Below are 13979 nucleotides of genomic sequence, written 5' to 3' on the forward strand. Positions count from 1 at the left end.
ATCCTTTGAGTACGATATAATGTCCTTCCTCATCTCTTATTATAGTCTTTGGCTTAAAATCTAATTTATCTGATATAAGGATTGCCACCCCAGCTTTCTTTTGATGTCCATTAGCATGGTAAATTGTTTTCTACCCCCTCACTTTAAATCTGGAGATGTCCTTGGGTCTAAAATGAGTTTCTTATAGACAGCATATTGATGGGTTTTGTTTTTTTATCCATTCTGATACCCTGTGTCTTTTGATTGGGACATTTAGCCCATTTACATTCAGGGTAACTACTGAGAGATAAGAATTTAGTGCCATTGTATTGCCTGTAAGGTGACTGTTACTGTATATTGTCTCTGTCTCTTTCTGATCTACCACTTTTAGGCCTTCTCTTTGCTTAGAGGACCCCTTTCAATATTTCCTGTAGAGCTGGTTTGGTGTTTACAAATTCTTTTAGTTTTTGTTTGTCTTGGAAGCTTTTTATCTCTCCTATTTTCAATGATAGCGTAGCTGGATATAGTATTCTTGGCTGCATGTTTTTCTCATTTAGTGCTCTAAATATATCATGCCAGTTCTTTCTGACCTGCCTGGTCTCTGTGGATAAGTCTGCTGCCAATCTAATATTTTTACCATTTTATGTTACAAACTTCTTCCCCCAGGCTGCTTTCAGGATTTTCTCTTTGCCACTAAGACTTGTAAGCTTTACTATTAGATGATGGGTTGTGGACCTATTCTTATTGATTTTGAGGGGCATTGTCTGTGCCTCCTGGATTTTGATGTTTGTTCCCTTTGCCATATTAGGGAAATTCCCTATAATAATTTACTCCAATATACCTTCTGCCCCCTTCTCTCTTTCTTCTTCTTCTGGAATCCCAATTATTCTAAAATTGTTTCATCTTATGGTATCACTTATCTGTCAAATTCTCCCCTCTTGGTCCAGTAGTCATTTGTCTCTCTTTTGTTCAGCTTCTTTATTCTCTGTCATTTGGTCTTCTATATCACTAATTCTCTTTCTGCCTCATTTATCCTAGCAGTAAGAGCCTCCATTTTTTACTGCACCTCATTAATAGCTTTTTTGATTTCAGCTTGGTTAGATTTTAATTCTTTTATTTCTCCAGAAAGGGCTTCTATTTCTCCAGATAAGGTTTCTCTAATATCTCCCATGCCTTTTTTGAGCCCAGCTAGCACCTTGAGAATCATTCTGAACTCTAGATCTGATATATTACCAATGTCTGTATTGATTAGGTCCCTAGCCTTTGGTACTGCCTCTTGTTCTTTTTTTTTGTGGTGAGTTTTTCTGCCATATCATTTTATCCAGATAAGAATATATGAACAAGAGAATAAAATACTAAAAGGGTGGCAAAGACCCCAGAAAAATGTATGTTAACCAAATCAGGAGAGACCCCAAATCATGGGGAGAAGGAAGAGGGTAAAACGAAGTTCAAAGAAAAAAAAAAAAAAAAAAAAAAAAAATATATATATATATATATATATATATATATATATATATTACACTGGCGAATAGAACAGAGCCACCCACTTGATTTTGGGTGTATATTGATCTCTTAGAAGAAACTACCTCCCAAAATTTTAAAGAAATATATATATATATATACACACAAAAATAAGGGTAAACACGATGAAGGCATGGAATATGATTGTAAAGATGAAAAATTTTAAAAAATTATAAAAAAAAAGAGTTGACATGGTTGGTTGGAAAAGGAAAGAAAAAGAAAGTGGAGAGAATTTGCTCATGCTGGAAACTAGAACAAAGCCCTGTGCTATATTTAGGGTACATTTTGATCTATTAGAAGAAGTTGTGTAACAAAATTTTTTAGAAGAAAATACCCTATATGTATACAAAAAAATAAAGCTAGATACAACAAAGGGTAAAATATGGCTATAAAATGAAGGTTCAAAAAGATTTTTTATTTTAAGAAAGGTCTTGTTAAATGGGATTGGGAGGGAGACAAACCATAAGTGACTCTTAATCTCACAAAACAAACTGAGGGTTGATGGGGGAGGGGGTTGGGAGAGGGGGGGTGGGCATATGGATATTGGGGAGGGTATGTGCTATGGTGAGTGCTGTGAAGTGTGTAAACCTGGTGATTCGCAGACCTGTACCCCTGGGGATAAAAATATATGTTTATAGATTAAAAAAAAAAAAAAAAAGTTCAAGGCAAAAAAAAAAAAAAAAAAAGAAAGGTCTTGTTAAGATAAATTAGTTAAAAACATTAAAAGAGGAAAGAGTAAAAGTTTAAAAAATTAGAATAAGTAAAAAATAAAATTTAAAAAGTTTAATTAACTTTTCAAGACTAAAGAATCATGGAGAGAAAGCCATGAATTCCATGCTTTGCTTTCCCCTCCTCTGGAATTCCGCTGTTCTCTCCTCTCAGTGAGCTTGGTCTTGGCTGGATATTCTTGCTGATCTTCTCAGGGAGGGGCCTGTTGTAGTGATTCTCAAGTGTCTTTGCCCAAGGTGGAATTGCACCACTCTTGCCAGGAGCTGGGCTAAGTAATCCATTCAGGTTCACTCTCAGGAGCTTTTGTTCCCTGAACGCTTTTCTGTAGAGCTCTAGAGGATAGGAATGAAAATGGTGGCCTCCCAATTTCTAGCCTGGAGGAGCCAAGAGCTCGGGCCCCCACTTCTCAGTGTACTCTCGAGAAAAGTGCTCAATCACTCCCATCTCTCTGTTCTCTGGCCACGCTCTGAGCTCACCTGGCTTGTGACTGAGTGTTCCTGTCTCTGGCACACAGCCCCATCTGGAGTCTCCAAACCCAGCAGATTCTTGCTGCTCTGCCTTTCCAGGGGGGTCTCCCTAGATCTGCCACCTTTGGGGTCCCTGCTCTAAGAACAGTGGTCTGACTGTGCCACAGATCACAGTTTAAGGTAACCCCGAGGTGAGAACACACTCTCTCTGTAGCCTGCTTCCCCACTCTAATACCTGGGAACTCTGCTACACTCAGACACCCCCAATCCTTCTGTGACCCCGTGGGACCTGAGACCATGCTGTCCCCACAAGGGATCCACTCCTGCTTAGCCTCTGGATCCATGTCCCTCAGTGGAATAGACTTTTAAAAGTTCTGATTTTGTGCTCCACTTACCACCACTTACCAGGAGCCGGCCCCTCCTGCTGCAGTCTAACTTCCCATCCCTTCACATTCACTTCTCCGCATGTCCTACCTTGCAGAAAGTGGTCGATTTTCTGTTTCTAGAATTGCTGCTCTTCTTCTCTTTGATCTCCTGTTGGATTTGTAGGTGTTCGGAATGGTTTGATAACTATCTAACTGAACTCTTGTGACCTGATGTCATCTCAGCCTGCTACTCCTCCACCATCTTGACTCCTCCCTCTGGCTAACCATCTTGAGAAAGGATCCCACAGTGGTAGTAAGCCATGTTTGATAAACAATGTATTGCTACTTTCAGTGTCAGCTCTGACAAATTAAGAGCTTAGAAGCCATCACTCAGGTCCTTACATTAAGGAAAGAGCAGAACAAACTGAAAATCAATGTCTTGTGTTGTCTTTTTTTCTTTTCTTTTCTTTTCTTTTTTAAAGAATTGAGGTCATAAGGTAATCACCATTTTAAAATCTGGAGAGACAAGTGAACGTAGAGAACCACAGTTTAGAACTTACCTGGGGCAAAAACCATTGGAGCCAAAGCTCATAAAAGAGTTAAGTGGTTATTTTAATAAATTGTTGGAGGCGGAGTGTGGACTGCACTAGCTCATGAGTAAGAAACTGCTGAGGGCTGCTGTCTTAGAAAAGTCTTCAAGATTTCTTGGAGTTTATATCCAAGAACCCCACCAGGTTCTCATGGTGCAGAACTAAAGAAAAGCTCCTCACATAGACAACTGAGAAAAGTAAACTTACTGAATTACTTCCAAAGTGTTTACCATAACAAAGGCTTACTCTCCTTTGGAAAGACTTTGCCAGAGAATAACCTCCCCTAAACAAAAACTCACTTACCCAATTCTAGTCCCCCTTAGCCTTCCTGTCTCCTCTTAGTGGGAAAAAAACCAAAACCAAAAACAAAGAAATATTTGTGAAGGTCACAGCCCAAAGACACAGACCACTAAAAGACTGATGTTTGGTCACAGGATTATAGAATTCTTCCCATTCCCAATACCTTACCAACACACCAACAGGGCTTCAGTGAAATAACTGTGATTATAGTTGAAAGAGTTGTAAAAAAGTTTAAATAAGTGTATTTGTGAAAATCTAAAGAAGAGAAGTGACAAAAAAATGAAGACATAGAGAAACGTAAAGCTTCTGGCCCCTATAGTTACAGCAAACATAAAACAAAGCCCAACTCTTAGCCAGAGTAATAAAACCTTACTCTAAAGGTCAGTTTACCTGCATTCCTACAATCCATTACATCATGTCCAGTTTTTTACAAGGAATTAGAAGGCATGCTTAAGGACAAAATGAAAATATAGCCTAGGGAGACAAAGTGAAAATCAGAGCCAGTCTCAGGCATGGCACATATTTCTGAATTACAGACAGGGAATTTAAAATAATTGTGATAAATATGTTAAGGGAGCTAATGGAAAAAGTAAACAACACAGAGTAATGGGTAGGTAACATAAGGAAAAAAAAGAAGTTTTTAGAAAGATTCAAAATGAAATAGTGTAACATAAATGAAGAATATTATTGATGGGTTCTTTAGTTGACAGGAACCAATAGACAATGCAGTAGAATATTATAATAATGGCCTAGAATTTTCTAAAATTAATGACAGATAACAAACCACAAAGATCCAGGAATACCAAGGAAGATAAATACTAAAATTTGAGAAATAAGGTGGGGGATCATAGGGGAAGGGAGGGAAAATGAAACAAGATGAAACCAGAGAGGGAGAAAAACCATAAGAGACTCTTAATCTCAGGAAACAAATGAGGGTTGCTGGAGTGGAGGGAGGTAGAGGGATGGGGTGGCTGAGTGATGGACATTGGGGAGGGTAGGTACTATGGTGAATGCTGTGAATTGGTTGAGACTGATGAATCACAGGCTTATACCCCTGAAACAAATAATACATTATATGTTAATTTAAAAAAAAGACAACAACAAAAACCTGCACCTACCTCTTATAAAAAAAAAAAAAAATCACCTAAGCATACCATGTTCAAACTTCGAAAACCCAAAACCAAGAGAAAAATCTTAAAAAAAAATTACAAAAAAGTTTTAACTTAGATTTATAGCATATTTCTTTCTTGCTTGCTTTTCTTTCTCTCTCTCTTTTGTAGCATGTTTCTCATCAGTACCCATGTACACAGTAAAAGAGTTAATCAAAATACTTTAAATGTTGAGAGAAAAAAAAAATAACTGGAAACCAAGGATCTTATACATAGAAAATTACCCATCAAAAGTGAAGGAGGTATTGGTGAGGATATAGAGAAAAAGGAATATATATAAATATGTATATGGATACATATATACATATATATATTATTCAGCCATAAAAAAGAATGAAATTTTGCCATTTGCAATGACATGGATGGAGCTATAGAGTATAATGCTATGCAAAATAAGCCAGTCAGAGAAAGACAAATGTCATATGATTTCACTCATATGTGGAACTTAAGAAAGAAAATAACAAGCAAAGGGAAAGATAGAGTGAGAGGTAAACCAAGAAACAGACTCTTAACTATTGAGAACAAACTGGTGGTTACCAGAGGGGAGGGGACGGGTAAAACAGGGGATGGGTTTAAGGACTGCACTTGTGAGGAACACCTGGTGATGTAAGGAATTGCTGAATCATTATATGGTACACCTGAAACTAATATAATGCTGACTGGGATTAAAATAAGTACTTAAAGAAATTTAAAAAAAATGCACAAACACAAAAAAAGACAAAGAAATAAAAGCTCTCCTAACAAAATTGGAGGAATTCATCACCACCAAAACTTCTTTCCAAGAAACATTTAAAGAAGTTCTTTAGGTAGAAAGAAAACCATCTACGTCAGAAACACAAATCTACATTTAAAAAGGAACAATGTTGAAGAAGAGATAAAGTAAAATATTTTATTTTAATTTCTTATTCTTCATTGATTTCATAGATAACTGTTCCAAGTCATAATAGTAACAATATATAGCATATGGATAAGTGAATAAATTATAGTGATGTTATAAATGATTAGAGGAGTTAAGAATACTGAATAAGGGGCACCTGGGTGGCTCAGTGGGTTAAAGCCTCTGCCTTGCTCAGGTCATGATCTCAAGGTTCTGGGATCGAGCCCCACATCAGACTCTCTGTTCAGCGGGGAGCCTGCTTCCTCCTCTCTCTCTGACTGCCTCTCTGCCTACTTGTGATCTGTCTGTCAAATAAATAAATAAAATCTTTAAAAAAAAAAAAGAATACTGAATAATAATTATAAGACACCTGAACTATCCATGAAGCAGAATATGGTTATTCAAAAGCCAATTTAGATTAGTTGAAAATGTATATTGTAAACTCCGCAGCAATCATTAAAAAAAAATTAAAATTTTAAAATGAAGTAAAATTGATATACCAAGAAAGGTAGAAAAATAAAATCATATAAAATATACAATCAAAACCAGAGAAGGTAGAAAAAGAGAGGAAGAAATCAAAGTACCCAAGACCAAGTGAAATTCATAGAAAGCATTTATACACATAACTTCTATTATTTATTATATCAATAATCACTCTAAATGTGAATGATCTGAATTTGGCAATTAAAACACAGATATGGCTACTGAATTTACAATATTTAACTAGATGTTGTTTATAAGAAATCTACAAAGAAATTTTAAGAGTAAAGAACACAGACCCGGGGGCGCCTGAGTGGCTCAGTGGGTTAAAACCTCTACCTTTGGCCCAGGTCATGATCCCAGGGTCCTGGGATTGAGCCCCGCATAGGGGCTCTCTGCCCAGCAGGGAGCCTGCTTCCTCCTCTCTCTCTCTCTGCCTGCCTCACTGCCTACTTGTGATCTCTGTCTGTCAAATAAAAAAAAAAAAAATCTTAAAAAAAAAACCACAGACCCATTGAAAGTAAAGATAAGGGAAAATATACCATGTTAACACAGACACGGATACACACACACACACAGAGTTGCTATGCTAATTTCAGACAGAAATTTTCAAAACAAGAAAAAACATGGGCAGAGAGAGGAGCATTACATAGTGATAAAGTGGTCGATTCTTTGTGAGATGTAACAATCTAAAACATATGCACATAACCACAGAGTCAAAATATGTGTAGAGACTGATTGATTTAAAAGGAAAAATAGACAATTAGCTATTAAAAAGTGGTGTTGGATTATAATCCAAAATATAACATAGTGATCTTCTTCTAAATAGTATAGAATGGAATCAGGGGGTGAGGGAGGGAATATAAGTAGCATTACAATAAGGATATCTGACAAACACAAACTTGGCCAGATGACCAAAGTTAATGTCAGCAGTGATAGTCATGTTGATAATACGTACCCCTAATATGATGGGATGAAATGCCACTATACCTCTGTGAACTTTCTTCCTAACTTTGGTCTGTCTAATCAGAAAACCATCAGACAGATCACAACTGAGGAACATGGTACAAAATACTTTACCAGTCCTACTGAAAAATTTCAAGGAAAAAAAAGTCTGAGAAACTGTCACAGGCAGAGGAGCCTAAGGAGACAGGACTAAATGTGTCACATATGAAATACTGAATCTGAAACAGAACATTAAGGAAAAGCTAAACAAGTTTACACTGACAATTATATCATCTGCAAATACACACAGTTGTACTTATCACTTTCCATGTATAACTTTTACTTTTTTTCATGTCTATTGCCTTAGCTAGGTCTTTTGCAATCATGTTTAATAGGAGTAAAAAGAGAGGATGTTCTTGCGTTGTTCATGATCTAAGGGGAAATTGTTCTTTCTTCTGACAATTAAATATGATGTTAGCTGTCGTTTTTTTGGTAGGTGTTTTTTTTCAATTCGTGGAAGATGAATTCTTTTCCTGGTGTGGTAAGAGTATAAAGAATTGAAGTCAGATTTTTTTTCCCAACTTCTATTATTCTGTGCCAATTAATATAATCATATGGTTTTTCTTTATCTGTTGATATTATGGATGATATTGATTGGTTTTTGAATATTGACCAGGCCTTGGATACCTGGAGTAAGTTGTATTTTGTCATGGTGTAGAATTCCATTTATACATTGATATATTTGATTTGCTAATATCAGTTTCCCTTATCTATATGCTATTATTACTCAATACATTGCTACTCTTACTATTTTAAGTTATCTTTTATATTGACTAAGAATAAGACAATGTAGATTTTGTTTTACCTTTTTTTCCAGTGTTCTTTCTTTCTTTATGTAGGTCCAAGTTTCTGACCTATATATAGTTTCTTTTTGCCTAAGAACATTTTTAATATTTCTTGAAGGACAGGTCTTCTGGTGAACAATTTTTGTTTTCTGAAAATGTCTGAATACCTCATATATTTTTGGAAGCCAATTTCAGTAGATTCTTACCTTTAGGTTGTTTTTGTTTTAATCTCAACTCTTACATTTCCATTTTACTCTTCTTTTATTTTCAGGGTTTCTGATAAGAAGACTACTTAATTTTTACCTTTGTTCCTTTATCAGTGAAGAGTTTTGGTTTTGTTTATTTTTTCCTCTCTGGTTTCTTTCAGTATTTTCCATCTGTTTTTGATTTTTTTTTCAGTTTAATATGACATACCAGGTACACTTTTTTTTAAAGATTTTATTTATTTATTTGACAGAGAGAGAGAGAGAGATCATAAGTAGGCAGTCAGAAGAGAGAGAGAAGGAAGAAGCTCTCTGCTGAACATAGTGCCTGATGTGGGACTTGATCCCAGGACCCTGACATCATGACCTGAGCCAAAAGCAGAGGTTTAACCCACTGAGCCACTCAGGCATCCCATCTATTGACTTATCTTCTATCTCACCAAGTCCTTCCTTGGCCATGTCCAATCTAGAGATGAGGAAAATCAAAGGCATTTTGTATGTCTGTAATATTGTTTTCAATTCATTGCATTTTTCTTTTCATTCTTTCTTAGCTTTGTTTTCATTTGTATGCTTCTATTATTTATCTGTTCTTTCACTGTTGTCTACCTCTTCTATTAGAAAGTACAGCATTCTATAAGCTTTAATTTAATCTCATTATTTTAGTAGGGGCCCTCCATTACTGGACACTGGAAGTCTAGATAAAACTGAAGTGAAATGAATGTTCTTCCCTTAGGACTCTGGGCTAAGATTGTGTATTGTCTTTGTCCCTGGAAAGGAAGACTGGTAAACTCTGGTAATGTCTTCTCCTGTGTTTCAAAGATGGTGGGTCTCACAAAAATTGCTATCTACCCTCTCCCTGCCACAACTTTGCAAGTGTCTGTCTCAGATTTCCACCATAAGAGTCTGATGGGATTACTGGAAGAAAAGTCCATGAAACCAAAGGATCACAGGATCTAAGATTGTGGCCCCTAGCAGTTTCTAGCTCTCAAGCTTGTCCACAGTCAGCCTCCAGTAACTATTCATCAAAATTACCATTTACATGTTCCTACCAGTTTAAGGCTCCAGATGCTCTCTCCAAGTGAGCAGATTTCTGCTGAGACCTTTTGGATTTGCCTCCCTCTCAAGATTCTGGGTAGTGCCTTGCCCTGAAAATTCAGATCCCAAATGAATCTGAGAAAGTTCATAAATCTTTTTTAGTTTTTCCTTTTATAGTTATGGGCATTATGACTTATAAACTCTTTAAATATGGGTGCTGAAACTGGAATTGTGAGTCTTTGGTTCCAAGCTTTTTAAATCATCAACCAAAGTCACTATATCTTTGGAGTCTTCCTGGAAAATAATACCCATCTGTCTCCTAGTGACTGCTACTATGATCAATATGTAGGCAGTATGATTTTATTCTGCTAACAGTTTGCAGTACTTTGATCAACTTCATCTGTTTGAGTTGGTTATATACTAGTGGAAATACTCTGAATTCAGTCCATTTCTTAATTAGAACTAAAATCTATGTACTGCTGTATAGGAAAATTTTCAAGGGATGTTTCCTTTAACATGTATAATCCATAATATAAGACTCTTTCTTTGGTGTTCATCAAATATACTTTAAATACATTTGAATGGTATCTAACTTCCTCATATTAAATTTTCTAAATCATATTTAACAATCATAATTCTGAGTTTTCAAGGAATGGTTTCCTATTTTCTTGCTATTGACATCCTTTGTAGTTTTAAAAATTAGTTTTAGAGAAATTATTTTGATAGGGTTCTCCTAGGGATGTCGTTGTATTCTGTCCCCACAGATTATGACTTCTTTTTATCTTCAGTTTTCAGTTACAACCGATTTAGTAACAACCTGTTTTAAACAACCACAACATCCTATTTGCTAGTTCTGTCTTCAAAAGATTTATGTGCAGGTATACTCCATTTCTGTTTTCATATATTTTATTCTGCCCTCTGTGTTTGCGACTTTCTTCAAAGGAAACTAGTGGTAAATAAAAATAACCACCCTCCTCAAGATGTTGAAGTTCTAATTCTCAGAAATATATAAGGCTAAATGATGAAGACAAATTAAAGTTGCTAATCGATTTACTTTAAAATGGAGATTATCTTGAATTATTTATGTAGGCCCGTTGCAATCACAAAGGTCCTTAGAAGTGAAAAAGGGTGTCAGAAAAACACAGAGGGAGATGTGATGGAAGAATGGTCAGAGAGATGCAATGTTGCTGGCTTTGAGATGGAGGAAGGGGCCATGAGCCAAGGAATGTGGGGTGTTCTCAAGAAAGTGGAAAAGACCAGGATGGATTTCCCTAGAGTTTCCAGGAAAAATAAAACAAAACAAAACATCTCCTTTAAACCCCGAGTTTAGGCCACTGAGATCCACTGAGACTTTCCTACAGAACTATAAGCAGTATTTTAGTATTTAAGCCACTAAGTTTAATGGCAATTTGTCATAGTAGCAATTGTAAACAAATGAAGTCACCCCCACAATCATCCCCTTTTAATTTCCCTTACTCTACTATTTCCTTACTGGCTTCAAGATACATATATCTCCACAAAACCAGTCTGAGTCCTGTTATCTGACTCTATGAGCAAGCCCAATTACTAGAAATAATGTTTCAGGCCCAAGGTTTAAAAAACTCTATTTTAAAATATTCGTTAATAAAATCTACTATCACTCTGGGGTGGACCTACATTCTGGACTCTAAAACCTAGTCATAATCAGAAGTTGCTTAGCATTCCAATTCTTGACTAAATAGTACTGTTAGGAGTAGAATTATATCCCCCAATATTCATATGTTGAAGCCTTAAGCTCCAGTACCTCAAAATGTGACCTTATTAGGAAATAGGGTCATTGCAGATATAGTTAGCTAAGCTGAGTTCATACAGGAGTAGGGTGGGCCCCCAACCTAACATAAAAAGAAGATATCTGGGCACAGATATGCACATAGGGATAACGTCATAGGAAGATGAAGTCAGAGATTGAGGTAATGCTTCTGCAAGTCCAGGAAGGCCCAAGATTGTCAGCAACCAACTAGAAGCTAGAGGAGAGAGAAAATGATCAGATTCTTCCTCACAGCTCTCAGAAGGAACCAACCATTGACATGATGACCTCCGATTTGTGGCCTGGTAAGATAATAAATTTTTGTTGTTATTTAAGCCACCCAGTTTGTGGTACCCTTTTATGGGAACCCTAGCAAAGTAATAGTAGTACTAAAGTGATCTGCTGACATATCACCATTGAACATGACTTCTAGACCAATCACAGTGATACCTGCAACAACACACAAAGTCCAATGACCTCCCCAGTCTAAGGTCACTAAAGTCAGAATTTCTATTGTTTGTTTATTGAATCTCAAGTGACTACTTCTCATTTGCAGGGGCTTTTGCTTTATGACCAGAAATTGAACATTTTGAGGATGACCTTTAATAAAACTCTTTTTTCCTTCTGCATTCAGAAGCACAGTAAAATACAAATATATACATATATATATATATATATATATATATAGTAATCTAATGAAGATTAAATGTTAGTGTCTGCTTTATTAATAGCAAAGCTAGATTTGAGCTGGCAGCTAGAGCTCATGACCCAATTTGAGCCTTTCCATGTCCTCCTAAATTTAGACATGCATCTAGTCACCACATGGAGTTCTGATTCATACTCACTCAATCCTGGCAGACAGAAATCTTCATGGAGTGTGGGGCCAATCTACACTTTCTTCCCTATCTCACTGATCAGATAAGTCAGCTCTTCTTTCATATGGAGGGTTTTTAGAGGGTGGTGGAACTGGTGCAGAAGTCTCCTCAGTCCCTCCCTATATTTGGTGTAGAAAGAAAAAAATCCATGGTTAATAAAAGAATATTGACAGAATTGAAATACAAACTTATGTTCTTAGTCCATTAAGGTTTCTATAACAAAAGTACCATAGCCTGGGTAGTTTATAAGCAACAGAACTTTTTTTCTACTCCACAGTTCTGGAGGCTGAGAAATCTAAGACATAGTCCTCACCAAATTCCATGTCTGGTGAGAGCATGCTTCCTGGATCACAGATGGCTTTCTTCTCTCTGTTATCTCACATGGTGAAGGGGCAAGAGGACTCTCTCAGGTCTCTTTTATAAGGGCAGTAATATAATTCATGAAGACTCTAGTTTCATGACCAACACACTGGGGATGAGGTTCAAATACATAAATTATCAGGGATACAAATATTCGGTATATACCACATGAAAACAAATGAATGAAACAAGACTGCTTGAATTTAACATTTAAAGTAAGGTTAGTTCCTATCCTAAACATCCTTACCACAATATTTTTTTTTTTTTTTTTTTTTTTTTAGAGAGAGAGAGATCACAAGTAGGCAGAGAGAGAGAGGAGGAAGCAGGCTCCCTGCTGAGCAGAGCGCCTGTTGCAGGGCTCAATCCCAGGATCCTGAGATCATGACCTGAGCTGAAGGCAAAGTCTTAACCCACTAGAGCCACCCAGGCACCCCAATTCTTACCACAATATTATGCGATACGATACATATTACATACCCCACTGAAATTTTGCCAATTGTACAAATTATATCCTTTATAGGAAAATAAAGTGTGATTCAGTTCTGAATCACACATTGCATTGAGTTGTCATGTCTCTTTTATGAGTACAGAGTACTTCTTCATTCCTTATTTCTTATTCCTTAATTCTTCATTCCTCATTCCTTATTTAAGTGATTATAGATAACTTATTTTATAGAAAGTCACTCAATTTAGTTTTCTCTGATGTTTTCCTGTACTATTTAGTTTTTGCATCTTTTCAGGAGAGAACTCTTAAATGTTGCTCTGTATTCTCATTACATTCTATAATATTACACACACTTTTGTTTTTTTCCCGTTATAGTTGATATTCATTTCGACCTCTTGATGAAAGGGATATCCTTTGGTCTTTATTTTAAGATTACTCTTTTCCTCTTTATAATTAGTTAAGTGGGGGTTTTTTTTTTTGTTTTTTTTTTTTTTATAGATTTTATTTATTTATTTGACAGAGATCACAACTAGGCAGAGAGGCAGGCAGAGATAGAGAGGGAGAAGCAGGCTCCCCACCGAGCAGAGAGCCTGATGCAGGACTCAACCCCAGGACTATAGGATCATGACCTGAGCCAAAGGCAGAGGCTTAACCCACTGAGCCACCCAGGTGCCCCTAGTTAAGTGGATTTTGATAGACTTAGTAGCTGAATTTCCCACTTCGTATCAAACATTTAACTTGTGTTGTAATACCCTATGCTGATCTTTCTTCTGCAAAAAAATCTTCCTCATCCTGCATTTTGCACCTATACTTTGTACCATATAAACATCATCTCCCCTTATGGACACTCTTTGCCTTTGATTGTGCTTCAATACTTTGTAGAAGCATAGCTCCCTACTCTCACCTGACATAAACAGCTACCTTAGTCCCCCTAATGGTCTGGACACCAAATTGTTAAGAAAAGGGGAGGTGTTAGAGGAAGTAATCAAGAGAATATAACCACCAGTT

At 36.5% G+C, this 13979-nt stretch overlaps 1 long non-coding RNA gene across 1 annotated transcript in view; it reads left to right on the forward strand.

Moving 5' to 3' along the window:
- LOC125080005 (uncharacterized) overlaps positions 1–8661 on the forward strand; it is a 111147-nt gene extending 102486 nt beyond the window's left edge. Inside the window, exon 3 of the long non-coding RNA XR_007121191.1 lies at positions 8539–8661. This is a non-coding gene — a long non-coding RNA (uncharacterized LOC125080005). The remainder of the gene's footprint in view (positions 1–8538) is intronic.
- The last annotated feature ends 5318 nt before the right edge of the window (positions 8662–13979 follow it).

Source organism: Lutra lutra, chromosome 10 (genome assembly GCF_902655055.1).
Source record: "Lutra lutra chromosome 10, mLutLut1.2, whole genome shotgun sequence".
Taxonomy (NCBI): Eukaryota; Metazoa; Chordata; class Mammalia; order Carnivora; family Mustelidae; genus Lutra; species Lutra lutra.